The following is an 11,551-nucleotide window of genomic DNA, read 5'->3' on the forward strand; positions in this document are numbered from 1 at the left end:
GTGAAGAAAGGAGAGGATGGATGAAGGGTACTGAAGCAAACTTTGCCTACATAATGATGTATAGGGTGTTTCATTTTATCCTGATCATACTTTTCTGCTTTTTTTCTCTTACAAACAGCCCAGTGTTCCACTGACCTCTATATATTCTCCCCATGCAAGGAAAGTAAGGTAGTGAAAAGCATCAGGGGACTGGGGGTCAGGAGACTCAGGCATTGTATTGGCTCTGCCATTTACTCTATTTTGAATACATAATTTAATGTCTCTGGGCCTCAGTTTTCTCACCTGTTAAATGAAGGGGTTGGACTATATGATATCTAAGTCTACTTCCTGTGCTGAATCTATGATTCTATGACTTGGAGGTCAAATATTCAAAATTCTGTGATTCTATGATTTTAATTTATGGTTAAAAATATTTATTTTGCCTTGTACTGGGAAAATAAATAGTGCTTCTTCTGACCTCCAAAGCAGGGATAGTGAGGGTCAAATCTTGTACAGGTTGGATGTTAAGGACACAAATTATAGTACAATGGACACTTAGGAACTCCGTATATACTAGTTGAGAAAGGTAGGAAGGATCCAGGATAGGGGGAGGCATGAATGAACAAGAGAGAATAAGTCAATTCCTCTCTGGGGAATATCTTGGGTACTATACCAGGCTTGTGCAATTCCTGATCACTGACCTCCTGAATTACATGAATAATAAGAAAAAGTATCCAGAACAAGGTTTCTGGGGAAATCTATTTGTATATCAAGATAATGGGGAAGAGGTGGCAAAGTATCTATTCTTCCAGCCCCAAGAAAAAACCCAACAGTTCACATATTCTTTCCAGCAACAATATCATCAGAAAAATCCCCCGTATTCCAAGTGAAAGATATTTGCAGCACAGCTAAGAAATATATATATATATATATATATATATATATATATATATATATATATAAACTTTACACAATGCATACCTTATTCTGACCTCTATCCTTAACTTTGCACTAATTTGATAAGCAGCAGCAGAAGGCAGGGAATAGATGGTAGCAATTTATTCATTCATTCACCAAGTATTTATTAAGCACCTACTATGTGTCAAGCACTATGCTAAGCAAATCTTCTGGAGGAAGCTAGCTGCTATAAAAAGAGTTCTTAACTTATTTTAGTTTCATGAACCTCCTTTGGCAATCTAGTGAAGTCTATGGACTCACCCTTTGTCTGAAGAATGTTTTTAAGGATATAAAATAAAATACATTGTGTTATTAAAGAAATCAGCTATTTTAAAATGCAGTTATCAAAATTTTTTTTAAGTTCACAGACTCCAGATGAATTCCTCCACTCTTTGACAATCAAGCACTTTGAAGGGAATGCTGAAATGGCTGTGGGATCAGAGAGCTAGAATAAGGAGTCTGTGACTCCTGGGAAAGTTCTGGAAATTTCACTTCCTGGCGTTCATGTCTATCAGAAAATTGAGCCTATGCAATGTGACAACACAATAAATGTCTTCAGGTCATGAAAATAGGTACATTTATAAAAGAAGTGCCCGCTCTTTGGGGGCCAGCCTAGGGTAACTATATAAAGTGAGGGTCACCACTAGAGGTTAGCTACTAGATCACCAGGTAATTCTTTCAGTCTGGAGACCCATAAAACTGATAAATATATGAAAAACTCTTCAGTCCTGTGTGGGCTGCTTTTATTTTCACCATGATTGCTGTAGAATGGCAGAAAATGGGACAGGAGATGATGCTAAGAGTCACATAGTCTTTAAACTGCCTACAAATGAGAATTTAATGGTGAGTTAGATCCAATGTGAGATTTTTGTACAATGACCAATGAATTAACACACTGCTAGGAGACCTGGATCATATCCGTGTTGATGTTATTGCTAGGAATAAAACCATAAGGTATAAAGAATTTGTAACAGAATGGAAGAAAGCCTTGCTTCTTATTCCCTTCAAAGATCAAATAATGAAGTTGACTAAATTGGTGTCATTATATCCCCAAGGGCAACAGGAAATATCTTTTCAGGGAATATTTGGTAACCTCACCTAGTGTTTACGAGCCAGTATGAAGGGAACCACCACTACTAGACTGGTAGCATATGTGCTAATATTCACAGCAGAAGGTGAAGAAATAGAGAAATTCTTCAAAGACCTTGACGAGATTAAGAATTTCACAAATATTTTGATTGATGGTGATGTCAAAAAAAAAAAAGATGGGAAAAGAGGAAGATTGAAAAATATGGTAGAAAACATGATTTAAAATTAAGAAATGGGAGCAGCTAGGTGGAGCAGTGAATAGAGCACTGGCCCTAGAGTGAGGAGGACCTGAGTTCAAATCTGGTCTCAGACACTTAACACACTTAACACTTCCACTGTTCTGTATAGCTCCCAGAAGCCAGCATCAGGAATTGCCCTAGGGCAACAACCAAGTCCTCTGCCAGAGCAAATCTTTCTCTGTCATACATGATTCCTAGCCGTGTGACCTTGGGTAAGTCACTTAACCCCAATTGCCCTGCAAAAAGCATAAATAAATAAATAAAATTAAGAAATGAAATTGAGTAACTATGGATTTCACGGAAGATTCTCACCCATATATCAGGAATATTTTCTTCAAGGAGACCAGACAGGATGCCAAAGTGTCAGGAAAATGACACTGACTATTGACAGGAAACAACATGTTACTGATGTGAGAATCATTTCAAGATCAGCTACTTCTGTATGGCAACTGTTGGGGCAAAGGTTAAATTTAACCTTAAGTTAGAAGGATTAAAAAATTTGAGAAAACTGCAATTATAATAACTCTAACAAGTGTCTTAGTTTGAATAATGGGAAATGGATAAGAGAAAGACTGTTGAGGATTAGTATTATTTCTTATAGAAGACTAGTTAATGTAAATTAATTACTACTCAGAGAAGGCCAACAATTCCAGAAACCCAGCTAGGCCAACAAATCCTTTGTTTCCCGGCCAAAGGGCAATGTTAGTTTCGAATACATGTTCACTGGCAGAATACTAAGGAAGAGAAGAAAGATTATGTATGAGCGACAATAATTCATAAAACAGTGAAAAGTAGTTGGAAGAAAAAGAATGAGGAGAAAGCTTGTTGTGATCCTTAAGCCAGATCATCCCAAAAGCAATGAAAGAGAAACCTGGCAAGAGGACAACAGATGTGAAATAAAATGTATCTCTCCACATTTCTATAATTCTCATCATTGATGATAATGAAACTACCATATTTGAACCATAAAACCTCAGTGCCCTATGAGGAAATGGGAATACGTTTACAAGAACAAAGTTGGCAAGACCTTCTCAACTTATCCCAATTTATAGAGGAAATCCATGATGGAAGTGACCGTTTTAAATGCATCCAGAGATGTATTTTCAAGATATTTTAGAAAAGGAAAATTTTAGAATGGAAAAGATTACAGACAGTAGTATTAAAAAAATAAATACACAAGGAAAGGAAGAAGGAAGAACAAAGAAGAAAGAAGGTATCAGCAACTACCAGCATGTATTCCTACTTTCATATCTTTATAAAGCCTTTATGAAAATGGCATATGCATGAATAGACAATATCCTTTATGAAAATATGAGAAGATAACAGGTAGTATTTACAGATAAACTCTATAGTAACCCATGGTTTCAAACATGCATGAAAAATAGATAGAGTACAAGATCCTACGTTGTTTACGTTTTTAATTACAAAGCAAGCATGAGACAGAGCAGAATGTAGTCTTAAAAATCTCAATCAACTTGGAGGAAAGAGCAGGTAATGTTATGCTTGGATTTAGATTATACATGATTTCTTAGTAGATGCCACCATAGTTATAACTTTTGCAATCCTTGTAACAAGGGCCTGTAAGGGTTATGGGATTTAAAGATCTTCCATGCCCCATTGGACTTGCTGATGTAGCAGGAAGGGGCGGAGCAAGAGGAAGCGGAAGCCAAGCTAGTGTTCCTGAGGTGGCTGGCGGTGGTGGCAACGGCGGCGGCAGCAGCAGAGGCAGTGGAGCACGAAGCCCTTTTTGAGTTAGGACTGCTAAGGACTTTCTGCTAAGGACTCCTGCTGAGGACTGCCAGGGGCCGGAGCTGCTGGGAGCGCGCTTCCAGGACGCTGGGTGGTTGCTGTGTGTGGGGAGAGGAGGACCTTTGCCTGAGGTAGCCTGTTCTGTTTTAAAGGCTTGAAAATGTGGGTGCTTTCTACTTTATCTACCTGTGCCAATATCATAACTACTCTGATGGCTTTCACTTTCTGGTTTTGGGACTCAGTCTTTTGGTATCTTAATAAATTTTCTAGTTTATTTCCTCATATGGCAAACATGATGTATTTTGTAATGGATAATTATATCAGCATATTTGTAATCTCTATAGGCATTGTGAATATGGCATTGCTGATACAGGGCCTCACAACACTCACATGCCCTGGCTTAGGTTGGGGACATTTCTTACTCTTCTGGCTCATACATCCACTACTCACCCCATCCACACTGAACCTATGGGGCAGTCAGTATTTGACATCAATGACTGCTATACTGTTATCATTTCCCAAGACAAGTAATAAGTAGTCAACAAACACTTATTAATTGCTTAATATGTGTCAGACATTATGCTAAGCACTGGGGATAAAAAGAAGGACAGAAATATGGCCCTTGCCCTCACAAGCTCCCATTTTAATGGGGAGACACCATTTAAATAGCTATGTACATTCAAGATATGTACAGTGGAAATGGGAGATAATTTTAGAATCAAAGGACTGGGGGAAGGAGGAAAGGTCTCAGAAGGAAAGACATTGAACAGTCAAAGAAATTTAAGTAACATCTCTTAGGAAATAAAGACATTTTCCAATGAATAACCCCCTTACATTTACGGGTTTGAAGTCTCAGCCTCTCAAGGTCAGGTCTAGCTTGGCCCTGCCGTATGCAGTTCCTCAGGGGCTGTGTCTCTGTGAGATGTTGATCTCCCGCTGTGGTCTGTCCCACTGTTCTGTGCAGCTCCCAGAAGCCAGCATCAGGAATTGCTCTCGGGCAACAACCAAGTCCTCTGCCAGAGCAAATCTTTCTCTGTCGTTGTACATGATTCCTACCTTAGTAGATGGAAAGCTTTTAGCATGTTCCCTATCTGCCGAGAAACACAGTTCTTCCTCTTCTGTTATAGCTCAAATGCTGCAGTACTGCAATGGGGGTGCTTGACTCATCTTTCTGAGTTCAAATCTGACCTCAGACACTTAGTAACTATGTGATCTGGGGCAAGTCACTTAAACTTGTTTGCCTCTGTTTCCTCTTCTGTAAAATGAGCTGGAGAAGCAAATGGTAAACCACTTCAGTATCTTTGCCAAGAAAATCCCAAATAAGGTCAGGAAGAAAAGTAACACAATGGTGACCTCTTCTCACTGAGACTGTTCTACTTTGTTTTTAAGTGACTTGCCCAGGGTGACACAGTTAGTAAGTTTCTGAAGTTGAGTTTGAACTGAGGTCTTCCTGACTTCAAGCCTGGGAGTCTATTCTATGCAACACCTAACTTCTTCCATTCCACTTTGTAGTCTACCCTTGATTATAGAAGAGATTTTTCTGGGAATTCAGCCTTCACCCACTCTGAGTTTCCCAGTCAATATCATCAGGTTCACATATGGTGAATAAAAATTATGGTGACTGCAATGCTTTGCACATAGAGCTCAACAAACACTTTTTAAAAAAGAGTCATCTCAATGTCCTTTATCCCTTCTTCACTCTGAAGTTTTGCCTCCCACCCAAACAAGCACTCCTTACTCATTCAGAAGTTGACAAAGTGCCCCAATTTTCCACTAATCATATCTCTCAAATTTTAGGGAATTTAAGGTAACAGTGACTAATCATTCAAGTCTTGCTGGCTTTTACCAGCCACAGTGAGGAAGCACCTTTCCAGTTCTCTGTCCTCAATTCACCAAAGAACATATCTCCTTGTAAGGAGATTGGAAGTGGTGGTGAAGGAATTATGGCTTTAATAGCTACATGTTATGTACTGATCCCCTCTTTATCAATATTAAGCAAGACGTAAAAGACAGACATACGTGCTCACCAACAGCAAGGAAGATGTCATGGATGAAGTCAAAATGGAAGAGGAGCTTCTTATATTGGAATATTCTGTCGTCTTGGTTGTGGATGTCATTGTACTGATTGTTTTGAGACCTGGAGCACAAGGGACATCCTTAATAAGATTCATGATTGCTTGAATGATCTACATGAAGAAATCCATAAAAGGAAAATAGATAAAGATTGACAATTGTCTATTTTATGCCTTGCAGTTGGATAGACTACCCACTGAATTAAGTCAACAAGCATTTATTAATTACCTACTATGTGGTCCAAACCCAGTCTTCTAAACCCAGTCATGGCCCTGGAGATTATTTTCTTGGGTTGAGCAGAATCAGTGAATTAAGGAATCAGAATTTTGGACCAAGAATATATCCTTAGCATAGTCTGGTCAAAAACTTCATTTAAAGAGGATGTTACTGAGACTCATAATAGTATAGAAATGGTTTACTCAGACTCACACATAGCCTACAGCAGAGTCACGACTGAATACTCCTCTCCTGTCCCGTGTTCTTTCCACTACAGACTTCTAGCTACTACTACTCCATTCAGAATACCCTTTTATCTGGCAAAAAACCTCAAGTGTTTCTGCCTTTTTTTTTAATTTAGGGAAATACCTGCTAAAGGAAAGAACATACCTTATTAAACAGAAAGCCTAAATCATGTGACATTTTCCTACAGTACAGAAGTTAAATCCAAATAGAGTATACCTGCCCTTCCCCGTTTCCTAGTTCTAACAGATAATCCTTTATCAGGAGAGAGGGAGAAGGAAGAAAAAACAGAGCTAACTTTTTATTTTTGGGAGGGAGGAAGTTGTCAATTGGGGTTGAGTGACTTGCCCAAGATCACACAGATATTAAGTATCAAGCTTCTGAGGTTAGATTTGAACTCAGGTCCTCCTGACTCCAGGGCCATTGCTCTACTCACTGTGCCACCTAGCTGCTCCAGAGCTAACTATTTTGAGCCCCACTGGTGACTTGAGAATTTAAAAACTGATTTAACTGTAATATCAGAAATTTTGAGGAAGATTTTTTCTGTATTTTAGTAAAGCAGTACCATACTCAATGTCACACAGCATCAAAAAAATAGCACTAGTTTGGGCATCAAAGGACATTGGTTATCCTTTCTCAAGAGCAATGTTGACCCAGAGTAGCCAGATATAAAGAGACCAGAGCTTTGACTTCGTTTGAATAGACACACTTTGATAGGTCCTTCAGAAAGGAAAGATTCATTTTTTTTTCCAAAGGACGAAAGCTTATTCCAAGTTTCCATGCCTAGAGCGAATGCCAGCAATTCAAATAATGTAGTTCCATTTATAAGACAGCTAAACAATTTTATTACTGCTAGAGTATTTATGCAGTTGCTGACGAAGATCAGATAGCAAAAATAGGTAATAAGCACCACAATCTGTTCAACTTCATGTAGATCATTGTCATCACTAAGTGGCTAAACTGCTCATACTCTATTAACCAGCAGTCTCATTACTGAACATGGAAACAGAGCTCATTGTATACAGAAACCCTCATACTCTTTTTGTGGCATTAGAGAACCAGAAACAAAATACATGCCATTGATAGACATGAGTGAAAGAGCCCTGGTACATTGGTTTAGTAGGATATTATTTTACAGTAACAAATAATGAATATGAAGAATGAATATAAGCAGGGGAAATTTTATATGAGTTGATGTAGAGCAAAATAAGAAAAATCAAGAAAAAATATGCATGATAACTGCAATGGCATGAAAAATCCAAAAAATGAAAAAAAATCACTAAAGAAAGTCACACTCTAGGTAAATAAAGTAGAGAAGATCCTGGAGAACATAATTAAACATATCTTACTTATTGCTGTCAGCTATATTATGGTAATAAAACATCATGGGTGAGCATAACTAGAGAAAACTATACAGCCTGGTACTGTGGGGTCAAATCTGCCCACTTGGGTCACCCTAAAAGGAGGAGGGTGTAAAGTCAATATTTTTTTCTGAAGTTCACTGGAAAGTTGGTATACAGAGCTGTCCCTAGGATGCAGAATTGAGGCAGTTGCTAATGATTGGTTAGTGAGCTAGAGCTTTGTGTGCATTTTATTAAAGGACAACTGACCCCTCTCACTCTTCTTCTTGCTTTGAATTGAGAGGACTGTGAGCTGTCTAAAGGGTTAGGTGTATTTCTCTGGTATAGGGCCTTGTGGTAACTGTCCTGTGGTCACCCTGGAAGGGAGGGTGGCTCCTTCCTCCTACTCTTGCTGTAGTTTAGGCACTCCCCTGGCAGTGGTTTTCACAAGGTCCATTTTCAAAAAAAAAAAAAAAAGAAGACATTAATAGGAAGAGATATCATCCTGGGCATAGACTTGTCTAGTCTGGGCTATGTGCTTACAGCTTGGGACACCTTTGACATATCCACAGAGTCCTAGCTCAGTAGCTAATCATGAAGACTTAGTTTATCGATAAGTGGCCAGAACCCTTCCTCTATCTCTTTCCCAACCTTCCATTGGTCACTAGGAATTTTAACTGAACATGCTCCAAAAAGGATGAGAGTGAATATGAAAGGCAGCTAATACACCTTTAATCAGGTCTTAAGCACCACTACAGCCACAAATGCATAAGTATAATAATGCTCCTTACTTATCTAAAGACTTTCAATGGATCCCCAGTGGCTATTTCATAAAATTCAGACTCCTTAGCTTGGCATTTAAGATCTTCCACAGTCTGACTCCAGCCTACCATTCCAGCCTCATTTCAAACTATTTCCCTTCACCCTCTCTGGCTTCCATCTGTTGCTTATCTCATCCTGTCCTCTTAGGCTCCCATGTATTTCTTACAGGCATCTCCACAATCTACAAGCCATAATACTTCCATATAGCCTTACTGAGCTTCTCTCTCTTCCAGTCTCTACTGCTTCCATGACTCTTCCCTAATCCTCCAATTAAAAGTGATCCTTTCACTTTGTGTGCCTTGCAGCACTTTATCTTTACCCATCTTTTGCAATGCTTGCATACTCCCTTTGTTTTATACATAGGTATGTGTCATTCTTAAGCTGTCTCAATTGACTCAAAGAGAAAGGTGAATAGAGACATCTTTAGTGTCTCCTCCCACTCTTTTCCAAGTAAGCCTTTAATTCCTGTTAGGAAGGAAAGCAGAAGGTTGGAGGTTAGAAGCTGACCCTCTGCTCTTCCCAGAGAATGGGGGCACAGACTAGAATTATGTCTATCACCTCCCTTAAGTAGAGTTAGTCTAGGGACATAGTTTTCAGGTTCAAGCTAATCTTATCATCATAATTTCTGAACAAGAAAGGAGGCTGCAAGGTCTATATACAAGGCTTGACTTCCTTCCCATCAAATACATATGCAGCAAATAGCAAGGAAGCCCATTTTTCTAAATCAATAGCAAAATAGAAGTCAGAAAAATACATAAAAAATGTATACCAGACAATACAGAGTGAAGTAGTTTAACCCAGGGAGTCCTAGATTGAACCCAAGCAGAAAATTACCTTAAGTCTCTAGTGCAGCAAACTGAAGATAGGGACATGATGGAGACTGCCAGCTTCTCTTATGTTGGCTTTTCCCAGTCTTTTTCTTCTTTCAGCAACCTGAAGTCAGGGTGGTATAATCTATCTTCTCTCTTGAAGTTGGAAGTCAGATTCCCAAAGAGACTGAAGAGTCTGAAGAGATTCTCCTCTCTTGCCAACTTTACCCCTCACACAGGCATAGGGCATTGATTTGTACCAATGGGTTTGGAATTAAGATTGTATATACATTTGTAATCTCCGTTAACTATTCTATTAGATTATAAACTCATTGAGAGCAGGGAGTATGTGACTTTTTATTATTACTTTAATAGTCCTATGATCTCAACATGTTGCTTTGCATGTATTAATGCTTCATAAATGTCTGTCCAATTGAATTAAATTGAGTTCTTAGCATTCCCAGGGTGGCCTTCATTCTTCCACATATTTTCCCCTATAGGTTGATTTGGACCCCCTTTTCACTTTAACATTGGTTTCACCCATATAAATGGATAGATAAACAATACTGTGAAATTAAGAAATGTGGAATAGACACGATGAAAATTCTTAAACCTAGGTGTTTGGGTGTCTTTTAGAAATATTATCATTGTACAAAATTTTAAATATTGAAATTACTTGTTTCTTACCAATAATATCTAGGTATCCAAGTTCACACGCTTTGATACATCCTGAATTCCTTGTTCCTTAGCAGCCAAGGAAGTTCCTATCTTTGGCAGGGATCCAGGTATTTATTATTGTAGGGTTAATAGAGTTTAATAATAATACTAATTAATAAAGCAAATTGATTAACCCTATCCCTAGCACCACCTGCAATCATTTACATGATGGCAGACAGATGTTGCCCAGATGTATCCAAGACTGGATTTGGTGAGTTTCTCTCATTTTAGGCAAGTCAGACTGAAAGGCTACTAGAAAGGTGTCTGGTTGGCACTTAGCATCTCTAATTAGGGGAAGAACTTGGTATTTGGGGGTGTGTATAGGGATGGAACATTCAAAGAACATCCTTTTAAAAAAATACAGGAAAATAAAGGAAACAGAATAAGCCAGGTCTGTTGTTATTTAACTTTGTGTCTTAGGAATGTGCTGTCTAGGCTCTGGCAGCCAGATTATGGGTTCCATCTGTGACTATGTCTAGGCAGGGAGGTATAAGTTTAAAGAAAGAACTAAGCTTCTCTTCTCCTCACCCCATGCATTAATAATAATAACTAATGTGTGTATATATGTATTCATATGCATATATTTCCTCAAAATTAGTAAAAATCACTTTGAATATATTCTCATTTCAGCAACAACCCTTTGACATAGATCCAACAGTCATTATACCATTTTACAGGTAAAGAAATAGACACATAGGGAGGATAAATGATTTGCCTAGGGTCATGCAGGTAGTTAAGTGTCTAAAGCAAGATTTAGACCAAGTCCAAGTCCAGGATGCTATATATTACACCACACTGACTCTTCTTATTGGAAAAAATCCATGTGATGCTGAGTTCAGCTGCAATTATGATCCAGTTCTCTGGTCTTCTGGGCAGTGAAAACTTGTGGTTCTCTTGAACGTAAAACCACAAAAGTATTTGTAGTTTGACTTGTGGACAAGTTAAATCTTCAGCACTAGAATTTGGACACAGAGTTGACTTCCAGAATGCCAAAATTGCTAGATTCTCCCAGAAGAGAATTGGCTGAATTGGTGACTACCCATCACCAACCCGGTTAATAAAAGCTGGACAACATGTTACATCAAAAGTATAGACACCTGGCCCCAGGCAGAGTCCCAAGATCTTTTTGGTGTCTTACTGAGGACCAGACCCTTAATGAAGGGGCCTTTAACCAAGAGCAACTCAATCTATTGTAGCTACTATACTTTGAAGACCATCACTAAAGCTCCTTCCTTAGCTGAAGTCAGCCTGGGAGCCATAAAAGGAAAAGGAAACAGGGAGGGAGGACCTTTTGTCAAACTCCCTACAACAGAGTTGA

The sequence above is a fragment of the Petaurus breviceps genome, unplaced genomic scaffold (genome assembly GCF_028583685.1).
Source record: "Petaurus breviceps papuanus isolate PSGF00001 unplaced genomic scaffold, PetGlider_PUasm1.0 470, whole genome shotgun sequence".
Classification (NCBI taxonomy): domain Eukaryota; kingdom Metazoa; phylum Chordata; class Mammalia; order Diprotodontia; family Petauridae; genus Petaurus; species Petaurus breviceps.